Raw genomic sequence first — 25,519 nt, forward strand, 5'->3', positions numbered from 1 at the left:
TATGCAAGTATTCCCTATCATACTACTTCATTTTCTCATAGTACTTATCATGATATTTGTTTATTTATTTATGTGTTTGCTTATTTATTATTTCCCCCACTAGTATGGAAACCTTAGGAAAGCTGTGACCTTGCCCATTTTGATCACTTCCATATTCTTGGAACCTAGAAAATGGTAGGTAATCAGCAAACATCTACTGAAAGAATAAAGGGTTTCAAGAATTTCATCAATAGGTTAGTCTACATTTAAATTTGTATCAGACTTCCTAAGTAATTGCAACTCTAAGAAATCATCTTACTTTTTGGAGGACAAATTTTCTTCATTCTATTCTTTTTCCAAAATTACCTTTATTAGTCCACAAATCTTTAGAATCAGTTTTTCCAGATTTCTTGCTTCACCCTTATCCCACTTAGTACTCACATCCTGAGGAAAACACTGACATTAAATTAAACCATGAATACATTAGAGAAGAACTGATACTGTTTTGTTCAATGGTCAGTATTGTTCATGAGACTCATAAGATCATAGGAAAATATATGATGCTCGAGTTTGTAGAAACATGGATTCCTAAATCTGAAATGATCAATTTGCTGCTTTTCCAAATATGAATTTGAGACCTACACTGAATTGACCATAACATCACAGCTAGCATGGCTCTGTCCAAAAAGAAAAAAAAACTTATAAATGATTATCTGTACCAAAATATAGTGATGAAAATAATAAAGGAAAATTTCAATTATTTTCCTACATTGGAGAAGAGACCATTTCATAGTTCTAAGGAGAAAGTGGAAATTCTGCAATTTCCAGGTGAAGTGGACTGTGGAGAGTAATAAGTATGTAATTTGAATGGTGAAAAGAAATTAGTATGATCAAGGCAACACCGTGGCATTGATTTCAGGGCACTTTAGCTGACAAAGTGCTGGGCCTCACTGATTACTCAAAAGCTCTTGAGAATTTTTCTCCACAGAAAAATCACAAATACCACATACTAAATCAAAGCCTCTGTGAAAGAGAAGCTCAACATACAGAACCTACTAAGTAAAGGACCCACCTAGGAAGCCAGTTCCTTACCAGTCATTTGGGTAAAGCCACAGACTCACCTTATTACTGCTCATATGAGCATTTTACTCCCATACTCAAAACCTTCCCTCAGTTTCCTTTGCCTCTAAAATAAAAGACGAACTTCCTCAGCTTGACATTAAAGGCCATTTGGTATTGAGTACCACTGTGCTATGGTCTAGATCTACTGTGCTAATCTCATTGCCTGATACACGCACCTTTCCCCTACCCCATCCTAATTTCTACATGCCACATGTGCTCAGAGAGGAAAATTTCTCAAGATGCAACAATTCCATCTGGAGAAATATACATTTAAGTCAGCCCCAAAGTGGCTCATATTTCATATATATTAAATGTAGCATTATTTGTAATAACAAAAACCTGGAAATCATATTACCCATCAAAAGAGGACTTCCTAAAATCTATATGGAGGAGTACACAGCTGTGTAAAAAGAGGGGGGAATACCCATATATACTAATATGGAATGAATGCCACAATAAAATTCAAAGTGCCGGGATTCCCGGGTGGCTCAGCAGTTTAGCACCTGCCTTCGGCCCAGGGCATGGTCTTGGAGTCCTGGGATCGAGTCCCACATCGGGCTCCCTGCAGGGAGCCTGCTTCTCCCTCTGCCCGTATTTCTGCCTCTCTCTCTGAGTCTTTCATGAATAAATAAATAAAATCTTTTAAAAAATTCAAAGTGCAAAAAAAGCAAGGACAAATGTACCTAGTTAGTTTTTTTAATTAAAAAATGAAACCATAAAGTTTTTTAAATTGTTTCTCCTAAGACGTAATAAACAAAGTTAAGAGAGAAGAACTGAAGCTAGACTTATGTGAATTTATTTTTATATTAAAAAAATGAACTTGGATAATTATAAAATTCAATCTAAAAATACAACCTATGAACACTGAAAGCATAATGAAACAAATGAAGCTGTTTATGTCTGGAGTTATGGCCTAACAACAGAGGAAATGACTGTTCCAAGTGACTCATAAAAACCATGGGTTGGAGTGTAACTTCCAAGTGTGATATATGTTACGAAAGATTGAAGACATAAATTATTTTTAGTAATCATGTTATCGGCAATAGTTGTTGGAATGGTTATTTTAGATTATTATTATTAATGCACTGCATGATTAAGTAGAAAGTGATTATACTGATGTTCTTGAGAGCTCAGAAGTTGAGCAATGGACAAAGGAAACAGATATAAGATTGATAAATAACCTAAAAAGTCTGTAGTCCTGAATATGAATTAGAAGTTATCAGTGTAATTCATGATATATTTCATCTAAAAAAAAAATATTCCTAGTTCTGTGTATTAAAAAGAAAGAAGAATGAACTAGGTATCCCCAGTATCTAAATTGTGGTCTCCAAACACCACTTTTTAAGAAAGCAGGGCTCCTTAGAGAAATGGTAAATACAGATCTGTGGTAGAAAACTTTAAGATGAGCTTGGAATATCTTGTCATCAGGAAATCTGTGAAAGACTTAGTGTCATTTCAAAAGTACCCATAATTCAACAGGCAAAGATACCATTGGCCAAAATTGGGGCAATTTGGATCATAAATGCAATAAGAACCATTAAGTATAATTAGTTCAAACAATAGTATCAATCCATGAATTTATAATGATACTTAAAAAAATCTCACTGGCCACTTTAAGATGCTATGGAACCACTCATTAGACTGAAAATTAATTAAAAAGAAAAAAAATTCAAGGATAAAGAGAAAAGGTAGGAGAAAAGTATCTCTTTTGCCCTTACCATAGGAAATGTATATACCTCAAAGAAATCAAATATGTAAGCAAGAACTTGAGATGAAATCAGCAAAATTCAAAATATGGGAACCAAAAAAAAAATAAAAAAAAATAAAAAAAATAAAAAAAATAAAAAAAATAAAAAAAATAAAATATGGGAACCTTTCAGAAAAAAAAAAAAATCTGGTTTCCTGAACCAAAAACCTGTAAGGAAAAAAAAAAAAGAGAGAGAGAGAGATGGCAAATGAACTGATTAAAAGAGACTTGAAAAAGAGGGGGGGCTGGGGGGAGACTTGAGACAGGTCATCTAATCACAACCTATGACCTTATTTGGAGCCTGACTCAAACAAACTAGAAAACAAAATGAGAACCTGAGAAACTTGAACATTAAGGATATTAAGAAATTACCATTAAATTTTCTAGATTTGATAATGGTGTTGTGTTTTTTTAAGCAATCCTTGCCTTTTAGATATAATATTAGGGAATCAAATTGCATATTATATTTGCTTTAAAATAATGGGCATTGTTGACTAATGAGTAGGGTATAGAGGAACTAAAATTTTTTGACTTTTTCATTTTTCAAACTGGGTGATGAAGATACAAAGAAGCTTACTAATATATTTTTTCTACATCTGTGTATATTTTAAGTTTTCCATAATCAAAATTTAATATACAAATTATTTGTACAAGTAAAAGTAGCACTAGTCCCACAAACCGAATATGGGTATTCCCATTTCCCCATATCCTTGCCAACAGTGAGCTTATCTTTTTGCATCTATATCAACTACTATGTAGTATTCTAGGTTTGATTTTGAGTCTGTATCTAGTCTGTGATGTTTTAGTAATAAATAACATTAACCCTTTTCCTACTAATTATAGCAATGTGGTTTACATTTGATTATTTTCCTGATCCCAACTTCCTTTGAAGAACGTGCCTACTTTTAAAAAGACTATGAAGGAATTATTCTGTAACATGTTCACTCATACTGATATAATCATTTAAATTTATGTATATAATCATTTCAGTGTATATATGTTAATATATTCATATATATTCTTACACTTATATGAATAGGAAGAATAGGAGTAAATGAATAAGAATCCTGTAAGAATAGGACTCAAAATAATAAGGTTGATTGTCTCTGGGTGATAGGATTATGAGTAATTTAAAGTTTTGCTTATTTTCAATTTTTTAAACAATAAACATTTTAGCAAGGAGTAAAATTTTAGAGTCATAATAGACACACACACACACACCCCAAACTCAAAATCACAGTCAGTAAATGGCACATCACGGTCACCCTACACCATTTATTCCTTGGACACAGCCTTGCTATGACAGGTTAATTGACAGTGACACCAGGAGAAAAAGCAGTCTTTCAAGGCTTCATGTTCAAAATGAAGAGGTAAATGTGAGTTGCAGGATGGAAGCAGCAAATCCAAGAGCAGAAAATCATCATACATAACGGAAATCATATTGCAGAAGCTGCCAGAGCTTCTTCTTGGCCAGATCCCTAATTCATCCATCCATTCATTAATTTAAAAACCTTTCACCACTCTTAATGTGTCAGACTCTGGAACAGAAGCAAGTATTATAATACATGACACATCTTGGTCCTTGATGAGTTCAGAATCTAACAAGAAGACTTTGGATTTCTTAGATCTCCAGGTTTTACATGTTACTGTCCCAGCCCCTCTAGAGTAGACTGTAAATCTCTTTCATCTAGTGTTTCTATCCTCTATAGAACACTGGCATCAATCTTGTGTTCCTTTTTCTTTTTTCTTTTTTTTTTGGGGGGGGGTGCCAATTTTAAATACAGTTTTATTTAAGACATTGCATTTTCCACTTAACAATACAATGCTTATAAAGTGCAATGTTTATTTCCTTTCCCTGTGCACATATTCCATATTCAAGTATCAAGAATGCCCAGTATATTTACTAGAGCAGCTTGACTTTAAAACTACCATGGAATTTGCTACAAATTTGGGTCCTTCAAATGTGTGTAACAATGCTAGACCTGTCATCAGGTTGGCTTAATCAATCTCTTCATTGGTAGGCCCAGAGGAGGCACCACCAGAGAGAGGAGCTCCACCACCGGGAAGGCCTCAAGGCATTCCTCCTGGCTTGCCTCCTGCACTCTGGTATAGCTTCATAATGATGGGGTTGCAGACTTTCTCCAGCTCTTTCTGCTGATGTTCAAATTCTTCCTTCTCTGCAGTCTGGTTCTTATCGAGCCAGTTGATGATTTCATTGCACTTGTCAAGAATCTTCTGTTTGTCTTCGTCATTGATTTTGCCCTGAGGCTTTTCAACTTCAACAGTTGCTTTCATGTTGAATGCATAAGATTCAAGTGAATTCTTGGAAGACACCTCGTCTCTCTGCTTCTCATCTTCCACTTTGTACTTCTCAGCTTTCTGGACTATGCACTCAATGTCCTCCTTGCTCAAGCAGCCCTTTTCATTAGTGATGGTAATCTTGTTCTCTTTTCCTGTGCTCTTATCCACGACAGACACATCGAGGATAACATTAGCATCAATATCAAAAAGTGACTTCAATCTGAGGAATGCCGCGAGGAGCAGGAGGTATACCTGTGAGTTCAAACTTGCCAAGTAGGGTTGTTATCCTTGGTCATAGCACACTCACCTTCATAGACCTGAATAAGCACACCAGGCTGGTTGTCAGAGTAGGTAGTAAAGGTTTGTGTCTGTTTGGTAGGAATGGTAGTATTGTGCTTGATGAGCACAGTCATGATTCCTCCAGCAGTTTCAATACCAAGAGAAAGTGGGGTAACATCCAATAGCAGCAAATCTTGAACATTTTCAGATTTGTCACCAGAAAGAATGGCTGCCTGGACAGCTACACCATAAGCAACAGCCTCATCAGGGTTGATACTCTTATTCAGTTCCTTTCCATTGAAGAAATATTGCAGAAGTTTCTGAATCTTGGGGATACGGTAGAACCACCCACGAGGACAATATCATGGATCTGAGACTTGTTCAGCTTGACATCCCAAAGAGCTTTCTCTACAGGGTCCAGGGTGCCATGGAACAGGTCAGCATTTAATTCTTCAAACCAGGCATGAGTACTAGAGGTATAGAAGTCGATTCCTTTGTTCAGAGAATCCATCTCAATACTGGCCTGGGTGCTGGAAGATAGGGTGCTTAGCCCATTTGCACGCAGTACGGAGACAGCAGGACTGCCCTCTTGTTTTTGCTGATACCCTTCTGTGTTTGCACTAGAATTCTGCAATAAAATGGTTGGCCATTTGGTTGTCAAAGTCTTCTCCACCTAAGTGAGTGTCTCTAGCTATGGACTTGACCTCAAAGATCCCATCTTCAATAGTAAGGATTACATCAAAAGTGCCACCTCCTAAATCAAAGATCAACATGTTCCTTTCAGCTCCAACTTTCTTGTCTAAGCCAGATGCAATAGCAGCAGCAGTTGGCTCATTGATGATTCAAAGTATGTTAAGACCGGCAATAGTTCCAGCATCTTCGGTAGCCTGACACTGAGAGTCATTGAAGTATGCAGGTACCGTGACAATTGCATTGGTAACAGTCTTCCCAAGGTAGACCTCTGCAATTTCCTTCATCTTTGTCAGAACCATAGAGGACACCTCCCCTGGATAGAAACTTTTTGTCTCCACCTTGTATTCTACTTGGACCTTAGGCATGACAGCATCATTCACCACCATGAAGGACCAATGCTTCATATCAGATTGGACAACAGCATCATCAAATCTACGTCCAATCAGGCCCTTGGCATTGAAAACCGTGTTGGTGGGGTTCATCGCAACTTGATTCTTCGCAGCATCCAATCAATCGTTCAGTGTCAGTGAAGGTGACATAACTTGGGGTGGTTCTGTTTCCCTGATCATTGGGAATTATTTCCACTTTCCCATGCTGGAAGACACCCACACAAGAGTAGGTGGTGCCAAGATTGATCCCGACTGCAGGTCCCTTAGATGTAGTTGCTTCTGTGTGGGCCAGGCTCAGCTCGTGGAGAGAACAGCTGTCTGCAGATCTGGCGCCACATTCAATGAGCTTGTGTTCCTTTTTCAAGATAAAGTAATGTCTATTTAAGTTTTTTTATTCCCCTCACCAATTTCCTAAGCCTCACACATATGCTTTCTCAAGTTATTTCCATCATAGCACCCTGGGTTTTCCATATACCTGAAACATTAATTCAGCTAAATGCAACGGACAATTACCTTTTCCAAACACCGTTTCTTTTACTCTCTATTGAAAAGTCTAATTTGGTTCTGAGGACGAAAAAGAGGAGAAAAGAGGGAAGAAAGATATGGAAGGAGGGAAAAGGGAGGACAAATCACATTAAAATATAAAGAAAGATTACAAATAGACTTCCCTCCATCAAAATTACTTAATTACTTATTTTATTTAGGTGGCTCTGACTTTCCTCTTCAGTTAAGTTTACCTAAAGAGAGGTTATCAGTACGATGGAAAAGGCAATACACCTTTATCTCTGTTTTACAGACAGGAAGCGTAAGGACATACTAATTAGATTTGGCATTTATCCTGGAGGGTGTTAGAACCACAGTTGAGGGGTGGCTCCACCATCCCAAAAATCAGCTGAAATATTGGAAGAGTCTTGTTCTAACTTAGAAACCCAACTGTTCTAATTTGAAAACTAAGTTCTTGTTTTTGATTCTGTTCAAACTCTAAAATCATGCTTACCTCCCTACAATAAGTTACTAGCCTTACTGACATAAAGCTCACAAAATGCAGGGCACCTCCTCTAGACAACATGACAGATTTCTTCTCAGTAAAGGACCTCTAGGCAGCCAGAATCTCAGTATCAGATATTGCACTTGATATAAATTCCCAACTTTAGAGAAGTTTTCAAGGTGGAGATTCAAAGAAAATGTAGATTATAATGTGCTGAACAACTTATGGATTTGCTTGCACATCCTAAGTATAACTTGAGCAGCAGAAGCAAAATATTTCATATGAGGGAAGCCACTCATCACTGCCTTGTCCTGGTTTGAACCCCAACACTTCTTCCCTCAGTGATTAGTTATTTGTGGATGTTCCGTAGACCATTGAGAAGATGGATAGCAAACTCTAAACGCAAATTAAGGAACTCCATATGGTCAAATAATACTACATAGCAGAAAACATAAGCACATTAGTAGAGTTAACCTTGCTGAACATAATTAGAAACTGTTACTATTACAAGCCCCAATACTGATATGAAAATTAACTTAATTTTTGTTCAAAGATTCCTAGTTCTAAGGAAATCCATGACATATTATTAGTTTACAAGGTCCTATACATAACATTTAAATAAATGCACAAATTAGCCTGTGTATTAGCAATAGAATATGATAACACTACCATTTAGTACCAGAATATTTATTTTCATTTATTCTCCTTAGAAAAGGCAGTAGGTAGTCAGTCTTATCCATCTATAGATTTCAAGCTATGTCTAACCATAGCTACACAACCTAAATGATCTGGATATATGCTGACTATTTGATCATAGACTTATAAGTGAACTAATTCATTGACATAAATTCTGACAAGAGTTTCAAGATTTTCACAAGGTAAAAAAGAGTAAGTTTGAAATAATATAAAAATTAAGATCAGGAAATATTAGGTTAAATAATATTAACCTTCCAATATCTAACCATTTTCTACCTATGAACTAGTCAATTTTATGCACTTCAAATGAACCTACTGCCTACAATATGCCACTTCCTCTACCTCTCCTGGGCAAATATAGGAATTGTGATATTGTTCTTGCTGAGCCAAGAATGCTCAACTCTGTGCTCAAAGTATCCAGTATAAAAAAAAAGTATCCAATATCAACCAATCACTATCAAAAGAGGAGACCAGTGTTATCCAACATACCAGATATAGATATACTGTTCTTGCAAGATTTATTAATTTATTTACTTGTTCAGCGATTGCTTTTTGAGTGTCTACTCTATCAATGGAACTGAGTAAAGATGTAGAGAAATACACAAGAATATAAACGGGGGGACTTATAAGATACTTTGATATATACAAGAAAATTTATATGTGAAAATCAGATAATAAGCATACAATGTCACTGGGAAAAATAAAGGGATATTTGGGCTTTGGGACAATAAAGAAGAAGGAATAATCCCGTGGGCTAGACTACTGTGGAAGCCTTTATTGGCAGTTGAGTCTTTTAATTGATAGGATTTTAACAGATGGATGAAAAATGAATAGCATACCAGCTGGAATGAGCCATGCCATCAAGTGAGATCATCCATGATATATTTGGAGGAAGCCAGGCTGTTGGAGAAGACAGGCCTGTAAGTATGAATGAGGTAGAAATTTCACCAAGGGAGAATGAGGAGTAACATTGGAAAAGAAAGCTGAAATTAAAGTAGAGGAAGAGATCTGATGAATATTCTGTAGTATTCTCCAAATAATCATGTGTTATTCAGGGGCATGACAGAAAAAAACTGTTCTAGAAAAATTAGTCTAGCATCCACATTTAGGGTGGGTTACAAGCAGAGACTATCAGAAGCCAGCTAAGAGATGCCTTCTTTGTTTTAACAAAAGAGGTAACTAAAATATGTGTCCTAAATGGCACCCAAAAAAATGTCAAAGGAGATTACTTACAAAGTGAAATAAAAGAATGAGGACATGTGCCATGAATCTGGATTTGTTTCACTAGACACTCAGCATTCCACAGTGTTAAAGCACTTCAGCACTTCATTTATTCAGCAAATATTTAACAAGCACTGTGTTCAACATTTCTAGGCTCTAGGGATGCAAAGGTAGAACTAGGCAGACACTATCTGTTGTCTCAGATAGGTACATTCTAGTGAGAGAGCTAAAGAAGGAGAAAAAAATAAAGTATGATTGTAACCTGTGGTTAAGGAAAGAAATAACTTGGGTGAAATGATAGAAAATGACAGAGGCAACCTCTTCATGGAACAGGTAAGAAAGAGTTTGCTAAAGCTGACTGTAAAGCTAAAACCTACAAGAATCATTAGTCTTCATTCTATAATAGCAAGTATGCTGTGACTGTGTATTTCAAAGGCAACATCATTTTCCTTCCTTGTCCTTTTCCTCTTCTAACTATATGTCAAAGATTGATTCGGCCTACAGGTTGTTACTCTTTCCAACTAATGATGAACCAAAATAGCTAGGGGACACCAAGTACAGGTGAGGAAGTCATTAACTTACTAGCAGAGAATCAACACGGAGATGGTAATTGTTGCCCTAAATCCAAACCTCAGTAGTAAATATTTATTGGCAAGAAGGCATCTTTTCGCTCCTGAAGGTTCTATTACCATACAGCTATTCAAGGCTGAAAGCCATTTTTTACATCTATCTAACAAAGCCTAGATAGAGTATATTGTTATACATTTCCAGGGAATTCAAACATCTGGCTCAACTAGCAAAAAGGAAACTCTTTTGTTTTGTTCACTAAATTTCTAACTGACCCAAGGCCTTTAAGGACTCTGTTTTTCTATGTTTCTTATCTCTTAAGGCTTCTGATATCTATTCAAGTCTCAACCTCTGGCCAATAGCCCTGATGACAACTGTAGGAATTCCCATAGTTGCTTCCTTTCCAGCACTGAACTTTGTCTAACAATATTGCAAATACCTTATGCAATATACATGAATGTGTGCCTAATCCTACTATCTAGACTATAAACTCCTTGAAGATGTGTTTTATTTATCTTATGTCCTTTGTAGCCCTTTTCGTGTTCACAGTAAATACATGAAGAGTGGGAGGAGGGGGAAGTAGTTGATAAATGAATAACCCTTAAGATGCCAGAGATAGAAGAACCCTTAAATATCTTTTACTAGCAAAAGCAAAGCAGATGTTTCCTATATCTATGGCTCCTAAATTTGTTTGTATATTAGAATTACCTATTACCTTATTCAAAATGAAAATTCCTGGGGCACCTGGATGGCTAAATAGGTTGAGCACCCAGCTCTTGATTTTGGCTGGGGTTGTGATCTCAAGGTCATGAGATCAGGCTCTGTGCTTACAGGGAGATTGCTTGAGATTCTCTCCATCTCCCTCTGCGCCTTCCACCAACCCCCGCTTGCATACAGTCTCTCACTCTTTCTCTAAATAAATAAATCTCTAAAAAAAAATTTTTTTTAAGGCAATTTCCTGTGCCTCACTTTTCCAGTTCACCATCACCTAAGAATTTGAGCTGCTATGGATTAGGCTTAAGGAATTTGTTTGGTAGTCCTCCTTGGTATTTTCAATATGTAGTAGGTTTAAAATCTACTGATCTAGTAATCAATTTTTTAAAAGAGAGGACATGATGGGAACACAAATTACAGCATAGGGAATACAGTCAACATATTCTAATTGCATTGCATGGTGACAGATAATAGCTACACTTCTGGTGAGCACAATGTAACACATGGATATGTTGAATCACTGTGTGAACACCTGAAACTAATTTGACAACATGTGTGAACTGTACTCAAAAAAGAGTTTAAATAAAAATAGAGTACCAATGGAATGCAGCCCTACTGTGAACAAATTTAGGAGTTTACAAAGAACCATACTCCACATGTTGTTGTCTGTGACATTTTTTCCCCCAGTATCATCTGTGACATTTTTTAAATACTTACAAAGACCAGGTCTAAATAACTGGGAGAAAATGAATCTGAATTTAAGTTTAGCTTTCTAAATCATTTGCAAAGTCAACATTTTCATCCAATGAATTTTATTTTGATAATGGACTCTCAATGTCAAATTAAAATTTTAGAACGAAGTTTCTGCTTCTTCCAATATGCTACATTAGGTATTCTGAAGGCTTTGTGCATGACAGAATAACTACAACTGGATAAAATCTAATTTTTATTGCACAGCTGGGGTTTTAGAAATTAAGAAAAATTACAAGTAAGGTGTAAACCGTGTGCTGGTATCAGAATGCTGAGCGGTAACTACATCCCAAAGACATGGGCTACACTGAGGACAAGAATCTATCTCAGAACTGTGATGTAGAATCTAAGCTTTGTCCCAGACGCAAGGTAGAGAAATTGAATCTGAGACACATATTGACTCACTTGGACTGGGAATAAAATCATTGCCCAATAGCACACCCTGACTTTCAGGAGAATAAAAAAATAATTTCCTCCTTGAGAAAGAAACTCTCAATTTAGACTCCCAACTTTGCCCCAGATTAATGATGACCAAATATGGTTTACAATAAAAAAAAAATCAACCAACACATAAGGAAATAAACCACTAGAAGAAACAACAGAAAACAGACCACCATCAACTTCACATGCCAGAATCAAAATATAAAATCACTGTGTGCAAAATGTCTACAGAAATAAATATTGAACATCAAAAAACAAGTATGAAGAATACTTTTGAAAAAGAATGAAAAATATTATTTGAAATGACATTTAGAATGCTCTTACAGCAGATTAGAAATGGGATGGAAGAAGGAAAATACCACAAGATCGAACTAAATAACCAGCTAAAATTACAATACAGAAAGAAAAAGAAATAGAAACTATGGTGGAGAACTTAGAAGATATTCAGGATAGAGTGAGAAGGTTTAAAACATATCTAATGAGAACCCCAAAGAAAAGAATAAAAAAAATGATACCAAAAAAATGAGGAGGTAAGAGATGATGCTGCCATATCTGCTAATGGGTGCTCAGTAATTTGGAGTAGCCTTCCCACTGAAGACAATTTTTAAAAATTAATAAAGTATGTTTAAGAAGAACTTCCAAATAATATCCAGGAGTTAACCAGAGATCAAGTGATTACTGAAATGAGATTCAATAGAAGTCAGGCATCTAAGGGCACTTTGATGGGGTCCTGGGATTGAGTCCAGGATCAGGCTCCCTACAAGGGAGCCTGCTTCTCCCTCTGCCTATGTCTCTGCTTCTCTCTGTGTGTCTCTCTTGAATAAATAAATAATTTTTTTTTAGTTTAAGAAAAAGACTCCAGGCATCTAGACAAGTGAGTCCAGTAATGAGGTCCACTTTTATACTGTGAAAGTTTGCAGATCCACCAAGATATCTGAGAGACTGACCTTGGCTCTCTAACTTTGGGTTCCCTTGAGGCAAACCACACAAATAGCAAATCATAAAAGAGAGAAAGATAAGAAAAGATGAGAAAAAAATCTTCAGAAAAACAAACACAAAACAAAAAATAAATTGCCAATAAATATGTAACTATCAGTAACTAGCTTGTAAGTGGAATAAACACTCCAATCAAATGACATAGAGTGACAATGGATTAAAAAAAAAACAAGACCCATCTACATGCTGCCTACCAGAGACTCATTTTAGACCTAAAGACACCTACAGATTAAAAGTGAGAGGATAGAGAAACATTTACCTGCAAATTGATGTTAAAAGAAAGCCAGAGTACCAATCATTATAGGAGACAAACTAGGCTTTAAAACCAAGACTGTAATAAGAGACAAAGAAGAGCACCATATAATAATCAAGGGAAGACTCCAGCAAGAAGGTATGCCAATTGTAAATATTTATGCCCCCAACGTGGAAGTCCCCAAATGCATAAAACAATTAATAACAAACATAAAGGAACTAACAAATAATAATACAGTAATAGTAGGGGACTTTCACATTCCATTTACATCTATGGACAGATTATCTAAACACCAAATCAACAAGGAAACAATGGCTTTGAGTGACACACTGGACCAGATGGATTTAGCAGATATATTCACACAACATTCCAACCTAAAACAACCAAATATACGTTATTTTCAAGTGCTTATAGAACATTCTCCAGAACAGATTACATATTAGGCCACAAAACAAGCCTGAACAGATTTTAAAAATTAGTCCTATGGTGCATCTTTTATGACCACAACACTATGAAACTATAAGTCAACTACAAGAAAAAAATCCAGAAAGAACACAAATACATGGAGGTTAAATAACATGCCACTAAACAATGAATGGGTCAACCAAGAAATAAAAGAATAAAAATATACATGGAAATAAGTGAAAATGAAAACACGTGGTCCAAAAGCCAAAGCTGTTCTGAGTAGGAAGATTATAGCAATATAGGTCTACTTCAAGAATCAAAAACATTTTTCAAATAAATAACCTAAACTTATGCCTAACCTCCTCAAAGGAGCTAGAAAAAGAATAGCAAATAAAACCCAAAACCAGGAGAAGGAAGGAAATAATAAAGGTAAGAGCAGAAATAAATGATATAAAAATAAAAAATATCATAGAACAGATCAGTGAAACTGGGAACTGGTTCTCTGAAGAAAAAAAAAATCACTATATTAATCATCTCTAGCCAGACTTAAGGGGGGAAAAAAAGTCTTAATTACACAGAGCTGATCATTACCAGTGGGGAGGTCGGTAGGGGTGGGTTAAATAGGTGATGGGGATTAAGGAGTGCTGTTGTTCTTACTAAAATGTCTATACTATCCAAAACAATCTACACACTCAATGCAATATGTATCAAAATACCATCCGTATTTTTTCACAGAACCAGTACAAACAATCCTAAAATTTGTATGAAACTACAAAAGACCTCAAATTACCATAGCAACCTTGAAAAAAGAAAGCTATTCAAATAAACAAAAAAAATACTTGAAAAATATAAATATCACTTTTAATTTACTGGGCATACATAAAAGCTTGCACTCAAAAATTTGAGAATACACATTGTTCTCAAGAACACCTAAGAGATCTGTAAAATATAGGTCATAAAATACAGACTAAAGGTAAATCTCTACAAATCTCAAAGAAGGGATATCAAATTCAATGTGGCCAAGTGCAATTAAATTAGAAATCAAGAGCAAAAAAATATAAACAAAAAAACACATTTTTAACTTTTTAAACACACTTCCAACTAATGCATGAATCCAAAGAATAAAGAGTAATAACCATTAGAATATACTTAGAACTGAATTGTAACCAATAAAGGATAGACTAAAACCACTAATTTATGTGAATCTGGTACATGGCAGAAAAAAATCTGTGTCCTTATATTAGAAAAGAAGGATGACAAAAAATGAGTGTATTATATGTTCTATGTAAGGAAGCAAGAAAAGTAACACCAAAATTAACTCAAAGATTGTAAGGATAAGACCTCCTAGGGCAAAAGAAACAAAAGAAAAAGAAACTCTTGAGACTACATCAAAATAAAAAGCTTTCACACAATGAAGAAAACCATCAACAAAATAAAAATGCTACCTACTGAGTAGGAGAATATATTTGAAAATGATATATCCATTAAGGGGTTCATACACAAAATATACAAAGAACTTACACAGCCCAATATAAAAAAAAAAGTCTAATTAAAAAATGGGCAGATGACCTGAATAGACATTTTTCTGAAGATGAATACAATGGTGAACACACAGAAAGATGCTCAACAGCACTCAGCATGAGAGAAATGCAAAACAAAACCACAATGAATTATTCCCTTAAACTTGTCAAAATGTCTAAAATCAAAAAGACAAGATAATAACTAGTGTTGGCAAGAATGTGGAGAAAAGGGAACCCTCAAACACTGTTGGAGGAATATAAATCAGTACAGCCACTGTGGAAAATAGTATGAAATTTCCTCAAAAAATTAAAAACCAAAATAACCTATGATCTAGGAATTCCACTATTCAGTATTTATTTGAATAAAATGAAAACACTAATTCAGAAAGATATATGCACCCCTATGTTTACTGTGGCATTATATACCACAGCCAACCTATGGAAGCAATCTAAGTTTCCATCAATAGATAATTGAACAAAAAAGGTGAGGCATACGTAAGTGGAATATTACACAACCATTAAAAAGGATGAGATCTGCAATTTTCAACAACGTGGATGGACCTGGAGGGTATTATGTTTAGTGAACTAAATCAGGCAGAGAAAGACAAATATTGCATGATTCCACTTTTATGTAGAATCTTTTAAAAAGTGAAAAACAAAAGTAAAGTCGGAGCTACAAATACAGACAACACAGCAACAATGGTTGCCAGATGGGAGGAGTTGGGGAGGTGGGCAAAATAAAAGAAAGGGTATTAAAAGATACAAACTTCTCATTACAAACTAAGTCATGAGGATGAAAAGTAAAGCATAGGGAAGATAGTCAATAATGTTCTAATAATGTGGTAAATACACAGTGATGATCACTTAATGTATAAAATTGTTAAATCACTATATGTTGTACATTTGAAACTAATTTAACATTATATCAACTGTTTGCAATTTTAAAAATCCAAAATATACATGTTACTTAAAATAGGAGAATTAATAAAATAGCTAGATATAAGATTAATATACAAAATCTATTTTATTTCTGTGGATCAGCAATCAAAGCTTCTAACTACCTTTTTTTTAAAAAAACTAAATTTTATAAAAATTTCAATTTTCCACAAATTTATTTATATATTCAGTACAGTTTCCATGGAATCTGAAGTTCTTTGAGATCAGGCAAGACTTCGCTTGAGAAAGAACAAGGTAGCTAGTGGGGAATATGGATAAGCAAGAAAAATCAACTCTGCAATTAGATATTAAGACCTCCTAAATTAAAGCCATAGTAACTGAAACAAAGTGGCACAGGCACAATTTATTGACCAAGAAAACACTCTATAGAGCCAAAATATAGATCTATGTATCTGAAAAAATCTGATAGGTTATAGACATGGCATTGTAGATCATTATGGAAAGGAAGGGCTATTCATTAAATAGTGCTGGATAAATGGTTCGGTATAGGAGAGGAAAACATGAAACTGTATTCCTCACTTCATACACAAAAACAAATTCCAAAATGAACTAAAGTCTTGATGTAAAAGGCAAAATTTTAAGCTTCTAGAAGATATACACAATGTATTTACAAAGTCAAAGTGAAAAATTATTTCAAAATCAATACCCTAAAAGCACTAGTTATATAAGAAATATATAAACTTGGGTACATAAAAATTAACAAATTTTCTTCACCAAAAGACAACTGAAGAGAATGTGAAAAAATCAAACTACAACTGAGAAAAGGTGTTTGCAACAAAAATCGTGAGTTATTTTATCTAAATAGCTTCTACAAATCAATGATAAAAAAAAATAAACAATTACAATGGAGAAATGAGCACGACTTAGTAACTGGCATTCCATAAAAGAAGAAAGAAAATGTCGTATGATTATACAACAATAATCAACCTCATTAGTAATCAAGAAGTGCATAAAAATGTGACATTTTATACCCACAAGATGAGCAAAGGTTGATAATATTGACTAAATCAAGTGTTGACAAGTGCTTAATTATCTCTTAAACACTGCTGACAACAGTATAAATTGGTACAACTGCTTTTGAAATATAATCTGGCAATACTTTTAAAGATTAACTTTTTAATGTATTCTATGATTAGCAATTATACCACCAGTCATATTCAAAAGAAAGTCTTGCCCACATGCATCACAAAGCATGTACAAAGACAGTCACAGCAGCATTGTTTTTAACAGCAATTATCTGCATCCAACTCAAATGAGCACTGCCAAAAAAAAGAATAAATTATTTGCTATATATTTGTACAATTATTATACACCAGTACGAATGAATAAACTCTAGCTGTACACATTATCAATGGATAAACCATAAAAACAAAGTGACAAATTTAAAAATGAGTCACAGAGGGCATGAGGTGATATGATGAGCACTGGGTGTTATATGCAACTGATGAACACTACATATCAGAGATTATGTACTTACTACATGTTGGCTAAATGAATTTGGAATATTTTTAAATCACAAATAAATAAATGAGTCACAGATCACATACCATATGTGATACCTTTTAAAATAATAATAATAATACTTAGCCTTCCTCAAAGATGGAAAAACGATCATAAACAAAGTCCTGGGGGTCCCAGGTGGCTTAGTCGGTTAAGCATCTGCCTTCAGCTCAGGTCATGATCCCAGGGTTCAGGGATCAAGCCCCACACTGGGCTCCCTGCTCAGCGGGGAGTCTGCTTCTCCCTCTCCCTGTGCCCCTCCCCCTGCTTGTGCATGCACGCTCTCATAAATAAAATCTTTAAAAAGTCCCAACAAACACCCAAAGTCTTTTGTTTCTCTAATCAGAATTACTGGAATCGACTGTGTACAGAAAACCTAACGTAAGTAACTGTAATTCTCTTGGTTGGTTAAGCAAACCTTTAGAGTGAGCTAATTAGTGCACTGAAGGAAAAACATTCTGAATAACACTGTCAGTCTCTGGCACTGGAAGGAAATGTAACCTATGGTTACTCAAAATGAATACTTTGGAGTTACTATCAAGACCATATACAGATTACAAAATTAAAAGGACTACCAAAGTCTTGACTTCCCCATCTTCCAAACAACTCAGTAAAACTTCAAGCAAAATGTGTCCAGAACCACCCACCACTCATCACTGCCAACACAACCTTCCCAGGTCACACCACTACCTTTTCTCAATTGCATCCTAAGAATAGCCCAGTAACTACTGTCCTTAGGTCAACCCTGAACCACCTCTCCCCCATTCTAAGGCTCTTCTCAAAGTAACAGTGACAGTGGTCATTTGAGAACAGTTTATACCAAATCAATTCTCTTAGCAGCCCTCCTTTCCCCTACCACTGGCTGTTCATCTCACATAGTTAAACTCTGTCTTGCAGAGGTGGGGCCCCCAGGCCACCTCTTGGACTTCATCTTCTAACACTCTTCCAGCCACACTGGCCCTTTTGCAATTCCCTGTATTTGCAAAGCAGGCGCCTTCATGCCTATTTTTAAAGAGCTAATTAAATAAACATGGGTCCTAGATGAACAAATGACAAAAATGCGCCCTGATCTAATGTTTAGGATTCCTCCAATTCTGTGTACCCTTGATGCAATAAAACCAACCATCAACCCTGATACAGAAAAGGTGGCATTTTCCTTTTGAAAAATTCTTGGATATATTTTACACACGACTTGGAAGCCATTTGCACATGGTACGTTATACAGAAGTGTCTAATTACCACAAATATATTGTCTCTATAAGGTCATCAGGCAATCGGCAGAAGTTCTACTGAGCACACGAGTATCATCCTCTCATGTCTCACTCATAACCTACCCATACTTATACCACCACCACCCATGAAGAGGTGTGTTTTCTTTATTAAATATTCTTCCTCAGGAACTATGAAGTATTTTCAAGAAATGTATTCTTAATGAAATTTTGAATGATCACCTCAACTTGGAGAAATAACCTCTTTATCACAGCCAGCTCCTCCTGTTCTTTCAGGAAGACCTATGATCTCTGGCTATTAACTGAGCATTTTATGGGCAGAAAATGGAAATGGAAGACAGGAGAACCATAATTTAAGTCATGATCTGGCTTCTCAATTAAAGTGATATTAAAAAGCAGTAAAATCTTCTACCTCAGCCCACAGGTACAAAGGTTGCGGAATGATTAGAATTCCTTCCCAGAAAGTAAGATAAAGGATGCTTTAGCCCAGCACTGCTTGTAGCACATACAGAAAGCCAAGAGAAAAATCAGAAAATGAATAAGAAAGGCGGCTTGAAATTTTGCTTTGCCTATGTTGGCTGGAATTTATCCCTGGTCTCCGAGGAGTAAAAATCAGTGAGCTCAAATCTAATCTACTACAACTGCTGGGTCAGCCAGGCCTTGACGGCCTTGGCTCCAAGTGGCTGCTCACACAGACGGTGGAGTTCAGGAGTGGCTCCTGACACCTGCTCCCTTGGCCCAGGAGCTCTGAGAGAACAGGACTGTGGTTGGGCTCGAGGTCTGTCAAGTATCAAGAAGAGATTCTACAGCACAAAGGTGACACTTTGTGAGGGGAGGGGTGTGAGTATTCTGATGTGCCTATCTATATTTGTCTGCTAGCCCAGAGGCAAGTGCCTTCAACTGCTTTTTACTTTCAAGAGCCATCTTGACATTTCATCATTACTTGGGTTTTTTTTTTTCTTAAGGACAAATGAGGAGTGCTGGATCCTGACTGGTGATGTGAAAATTGTGCCTGCCTCTAGGAATGCAGAAGCAAAGAGAGCGACTCAACGGGCAAGCCTGGGACAGGCACATATAGACACCAACTCTGTGATGATGTTAATTACAATAATTACAAACAAGGGAACTTAATATGCGCCAGGTGCTTTGCCCAATTCTTTATAGTAATCAGCTAAATTCAATCCTCATAAAAGTGTTATGGGATAAATACTGCCATATTATATTAGCATCCCCATTTATTAGATGAGGAAGCCAAGGCATAGAGTGGTTACTGAGTTCTATACTGCCTACTCAAGAGGATTATAGTCATCTTGCTTCCCCTTTAAAAATGGCTCTTTTATAATGCTTTTCAAAATTATGACATTAAAAAGAAACCTTTATTTTTTTAAGATTTTATTTATTTATTCATGAGACACAAAAAGAAAGAGGCAGAGGGAGAAGCAGGCTCCCTGCAGGGTGCCCAATGTGGGACTCGATCCCAGAACCCTGGGATCACACCCTGAGCCAAAGGTAGGCATGCTTAACCATGGAGCCACCCAGGCCTCCCTAAAGAAAAAAAAAAAAAAACCCTTTGAATTGAAAACCTCTATTAATTATAGTACTAGCTGCAGAGCATAGCACATCACCAGCCACTAAAACCCTAACGTTTTTAAAACCCAATTGTTTTTCAGATTAGGATGGATGGATGATAGGTTTTCTCTGAACACAGCTGGGTTTAATGAACAGTCAGTGAGCAAACTAAAGGCAATGGAGCAGCAAGGGCGATCCCCAAATTGGGGAGAAATGGCACATAATGCCTAGGCCAAGGGAAATTGATGGCTAGGAAAAGGGCTAAGAAAAATCCTCCCATTTTAAGAAAAAAGAAATCTCACACTCTGCTAGTGGGAATGCAAACTGGTGCAGTCTCTGGAAAACAGTTTGGAGATCCCTCAAAAAATTAACAATAGAAATACCTTGTGATCCAGGAATTCCACTACTGGGTATTTATGCAAAGAAAATGCAAACACTAATTTGGAAAGATATATGCACATCTATGTTTATTGCCTGGACTATTTACAACCATCAAGATACAGAAGCAGCCTACAAGTCACCAATAGACCAGTGGAGAAAAAAAGATAGGGTGTGTATACACGTGTGTGTATGTGATGGAATATTATATAGCCATAAAAAGGACAAGGTCCTGGACTTGCATCCACATGGACAGACGCAGGGAGTATTATGGTATTTGCAGTAAGTCAGACTGAGAAAAACACTCTATGATTTCACTTGTGTACAGAATCTTAACAACTAATGAATAAATATATAAAAAGCAGAACCAGACCTCTAATTACAGAGAAGAAGCTGATGGTTGCCAGAGGGAAGGGGAGTGGGCAAAAATGGGTGAAGAGGAGTGGGAGATACAGGCTTCCAGTTACAGAAGGAGCAACTTACAGGAATAAAAGGCACAGCACGGGGAATACAGTCAGTGATATTAGCCCTGTATGGTAGCAGATGTACCTATACTCGTGGTGAGCACAGCATAACATACAGAGATGCTGCACACCTAAAACTAATACATGTTGCACGTCACTCAATTTTTTTTAAAGATCCAAAATCAATTTTCCACTGAAAGAGAAAGAAAAGTTTCCCATTTTACTGCCTACTCTTTTGTACCTTCCACGTTTTCAGCCATTGTGGATGTTTTATGTATTCCAAAACTTCTACATTTCAAGTTGGTTACGTAAAAAGGACAAGAAGAACCGGCAAGACCAATTTTTAAAAATCACATCCAAAAAGCTACGTGGTCTCCATGGACACAATCTTTCATGTATACGCAGCACTTGATAATTCACAAACCACAAGTACCTCATCCTTTGAGACTATAAAAGGATAGGGATAAACAAGACTGAATATACTTATTTTGTGAATGGTTATACAGGATATACCCATTTTGCAAATTAGGAAATAGTCTCTGTAGGTTTAGGGGCCTGCCTGTGGACAAAAATTGATAGGCAGTTGTGGCAAGCAAAAATTCTAAGATGCTCCACCCCTCCCCCACCCTGGGGTTTCCACTGCCTGGCATATACATCCTATATAATCCCCCCTCCCCATGAGGAAGTTCATGAATAAGACAGGATATCACCACATGATTATATTTTTCTTATGTGGCAGAAGGGATTTTTTTTCATATGGAGTTAAGATACATAATCAGTTGACTTTGAGTCGATCAAAAAGGATGCTAATCTGGGTGGGCCTGACCTAATCAGGTGAGACCTATAAAGCAGTTTGAGAAACTCCAAGTCAGAGAGCAATTCTGCTGCTGGCCAAGAAGGGGCAAACTACCACTCTGAGATGAGAGCCATGTGGCAAGATAGGACTGGTGGCCTCTAAGAGCTCAGATCAGCTCCCACGTGGCAGCCATCAAGAAAGCAGGGAACTCATTCCTTTAGCACAATAAAATAAACTCTGTCAAGAACCTGAGGGAGTTTGGAAGCAGGTTTTTTCCCAGTGGATCCCCCAACAGAGGATACAGCTGATAAAGACCTGGATTTCAGCCCTGGAAGATCCTGAGCAGATGTCCAGTTAACTTCTGCCTGGACTCCTGACCCACAGACACTTTGAGATCATAAATGTGGACTGTTTTAAATCAAGTGTGTAGTAATCCATTATATACAGCAATTAAAAAAAAAACACAGTACAGTATTGAAAGGTTCTAGAATGAAGTCACTCTCTGACTAGTGGCTGATTTTTTGGGTCCTGTGTGCTTTATGCCCTCCCCAGTTCCCAGGTCTAAGATCTGAGTGAGTCTCAGCAGGAACAGCAAATGCAGATTCACATTTTACTCTTTCTGTCTTCAAGCATAGCAGAAGCCAATAGCCAGCAACAGAGAGGATAAACTGCATGCCAACAGGATCAAGAAAAGCAGCTCCAACCATCTCTAATGAGTCTACAGGACTGCTCCATTTGACAAGGGTATCAGACAGGCTCTGAGATGGCACGCTTTGCCTCAACACACTCCAACCCTGTGCCGTTTGCTATTGCGATTTCCTAGGGGACAAAGAACAAGTTCACAAGTGCACTCAATTGCTGTCAAATCAGCCGCCCTATTTGTGTCTCCCTGGAGCAGATGCTGCTGGCTCTGGGTCTCATTAGAGTAAATGGGCACTGTTTCCCCTGCTTGTCACTTCTACAGGCAAATGGGGGATGGGGGTCTCTTGCAAAGTGATGCATCCACTTCTAGACTTATTTTTTGAGAGGCTTCCAGCAAACACTGCCCCAAGTTTGTAAAGGTATCTTCCCAGCATCCCCAGAGCAGAGGATAGGATCCGGTTCCTCCTTCCCCTAGGAGATCAGCAATCGCTGGAACTATTGCCTAGCATGATATAAACCACGGGACCCCACCCCACCTCAGGCGACCAAATACATCATGTACATCAAGGTGAGAGTAAGATCCTTCCTCCCACATTCTGGTAAACTGTTGGGAAAGATAAACACAGATACAACTGCAAGACCACAGTATCCTCTAAGGTGGTCTTCTTGCCTCCAGCCTTGCTTCCTCTAATCCCTATTTTCCAATATGCTGAGATACAAATGTAATAGGGTCGTGCACATTCTCTGGCCTCCATATGCAAAGCAAATGTTTAAAAGTTTTCTAGGCCCCATAGATAAAATACAGTTTCTCTTGCATGATTTACAAGGTTCTTTAGGACACCACCACTCTACCACCACCAAACTTTTAACTTATTCCCAATGCTCCACCAATCTTAAATTAACTTGCAATTCTCAAAAACCACCATAATCTGCTTCCCCTCTATGCTATAGAACATATTGTTTCTTCCACTCAAAATATCCTTACTCTACCCCTTCACCTGATTAACTTGATTCAGTCCCTCAAATCTATTTTTTTTTTAAAGATTTTATTTACTTATTCATGAGAGACACAGAGAGAGAGGCAGAGACACAGGCAGAGAGAGAAGCAGGCTCCATGCAGGGAGCCTGACATGGGACTCGACCCCGGGTCTCCAGGATCACGCCCTGGGCCAAAGGCAGGCATTAAACCACTGAGCCACCTGGGCTGCCCTAGTCCCTCAAATCTTAGCTTAGAATCCTTTTCCCTGAAAAGCCCTCTCTTTTCCCCCAATAGCAAACGAGGTGACCTTGTGAGGTGACCTTCCTGACTATCAGGCCACTCAGCACACCCTAATGAAATCGCTTATTCACAAAACTGGAAACTCACTGGCTTTGTCCAGTTTACTGCTTTTTCTCCCTAACAGTATCTAGCAGAGTAAGCAGTTAATAAACGCTGGTGAAGGAAGGAAAGAACAAGTGAATGAAGTCATTTTTTTAAGACGTTTCTGTGTAAATAATATTTGCATATTCAAACCCTTCTAGGGTAAAAAGTCAACCCAATTCCTCAACCTCTTCTACAATATCCTTCCACACACTCTAGAGCATCCAGTCAGACTGAAGCATTTGTTTTGTCCCATCCACACCCCACAAAGTTCTACCTTGGAGCCTTTGTTCACACAGCCCCCTCAATAAAAAAGGCAAAAGCCACAGTCCCACTGTCAAGACATTTCTGCCATGAACACTTACTTGGTACCCTCCAGGCATAATTAATTTGTCTCCTCTTTATCTTTATGTCATGATGCTTGTGCCTTGTGATGAGCACTTTGGAGTTTTTGCCTTATTCATACGCCTATTTTTTCAAATGAAATACAAATTCCCTAAGGACAGCAACAGTGATTAGTCATCATCACAGAGCCTAAGATGGTCCTCAATAAATATTTATAATGTTATGTAATGTTTAGTCTACTTAATGCAAGATAATTGCATGCTGTGATGTAGTTTAAGGGTTAAAAGAAATTGCAATAATTTTTAAAAATAGTAATATAAATCTACTAGATACTAACCTATATACAGCTCTGAATTAATTTTTATTAGAGAGAGAGAGAACATGCAAGCGGGGGGCAGGAGGGAGAGGGAGGGAGAGAGTGAATCTCAAGCAATTTCCATGCCCAGCACAGAGCCTGACATAGGTCTAGATCTCACAACTCTGACATCATGACCTGAGGTGAAATCAAGAGCTGGATACTTAATGAAATGAGTCAGCCTGGCGCCCCCTGAACATTTTATATTCATTTCTTATGATCTACTATAATTCCATAGTTGTTATTAGTACAAGCTGACAGAGATCACATAGTGAATACTTGGCAGATCCAAGATTGAACTCAAGCTTGTCTGGCCCCCACAGCCGACTTTTTTCCACTAGCACTGTATTTGCTCATTCTGAGTATGTAGTATGACTCCAGAAGTTTGCAGCATTTCAACAGCATAAGCCTCCAAGTCAAGCCTGGCTTTTACCTTTTCCAAAGTCTCATTGTACTTAAGATGAACCAGGCCCATAGTTGCACAAAACTTCTCCTGGAGTCAGGGACACATCTACTGTGGCTCATGGTCCACAGGCTATCAGTGGTCTGCAAGAAGAGATGTCCTCCCCTGTCTATCAGTGATATCCATTAACTGAACAACACTAGTCTCTATCTGGTCAAGAAACTAGTATCTGGCTTATGTATGTCCAAATCTACATAACTGGGATAAAATAATTGCCTCCTCACAAAGTGGCAACTGAGCCACGAGTGGGGACTCTCGGAGGGAAATTCAAAGAGGGTCATAGAATGCAACGTGATGTCAGCCAAGGGCTGGGGACTGGTATTTCATCACATCCTTCAAGTTATTTTCCAAGTAGCTTGCACAGCACTATCTTGTTTAATCCATACAACCCAATATGTTA

At 37.1% G+C, this 25,519-nt stretch overlaps 1 pseudogene; it reads right to left on the reverse strand.

Moving 5' to 3' along the window:
- Window positions 1-4,846: 4,846 nt before the first annotated feature.
- LOC100686019 lies at window positions 4,847-25,131 on the reverse strand (annotated as a pseudogene).
- Window positions 25,132-25,519: the final 388 nt, after the last annotated feature.

Source organism: Canis lupus, chromosome 2 (genome assembly GCF_011100685.1).
Source record: "Canis lupus familiaris isolate Mischka breed German Shepherd chromosome 2, alternate assembly UU_Cfam_GSD_1.0, whole genome shotgun sequence".
In the NCBI taxonomy this organism is placed as follows: domain Eukaryota; kingdom Metazoa; phylum Chordata; class Mammalia; order Carnivora; family Canidae; genus Canis; species Canis lupus.